Here is an 895-nt window from a genome sequence, read left to right on the forward strand (position 1 = left end):
TGGATGTGTTACTGCCGACCCGTACTGCCTGAGGTCTCCTAGTCAGGAAGACCAATAGCCAGTTGCACAGAGAATTGTTGAGCCCCAGCTGGACCAGTTTGTGAATGAGTTGTTGAGGGATGATTGTGTTGAATGCTGAACTGAAGTCCATGAACAGCATTCTGACGTATAGGGATTTCAACCACACAGACTTAAAGAGTGTGTTCCCAAAAATACACCAACACATAGACTTTCCAACATGGGGAAACAACACTCTGGACTTTGTTTACACCACCCAGAGAGGAGCTTACAAGGCCCTCCCCCACCTCGGTGCCTCAGACCACATCACTATCATGCTAATGCCTGCATACAGACCGCTTGTTAAAGTCACCAAACCAGTTCACAAACAAATACAAGTGTGGCCGGAAGGGTCGTCAGAGGCTCTTCAAGACTGTTTTAACACCACTGACTGGAATATGTTTAAGCAGGCCAACCTATCTCGCAGCATCAGAGAGGCTAAGAGACAGTACTCCAGGAGGATAGCCCATCATTTCAGCGACAGCAGAGACACCAGAGCCTGTGGCAGGGGATACAGACCATTACGGACTACAAGCCCCCACCGCGGACCTGTGACAGCAACATCTCCCTGCTGAACGAGCTGAACGCCTTCTTCGCTCTCTTTGAGGCACAAAACAGCACCACTGCACAGAAGACTCCACCTCCTCCCGGCGACCAGGTGATGACGCTGTCCCCAGACAGCGTGAGGAGATCCCTCAGCAGGATCAACGCACACAAAGCTCCGGGTCCTGACAACATTCCTGGGCGTGTACTGAGAGACTGTTCAGTGGAACTCACTGATGTCTTCACAGACATTTTCAACATCTCACTAAGTCAGGCTGTTGTCCCCACATGCTTC

Source organism: Sinocyclocheilus grahami, unplaced genomic scaffold, assembly GCF_001515645.1.
Source record: "Sinocyclocheilus grahami isolate Dianchi unplaced genomic scaffold, SAMN03320097.WGS_v1.1 scaffold676.1, whole genome shotgun sequence".
Classification (NCBI taxonomy): domain Eukaryota; kingdom Metazoa; phylum Chordata; class Actinopteri; order Cypriniformes; family Cyprinidae; genus Sinocyclocheilus; species Sinocyclocheilus grahami.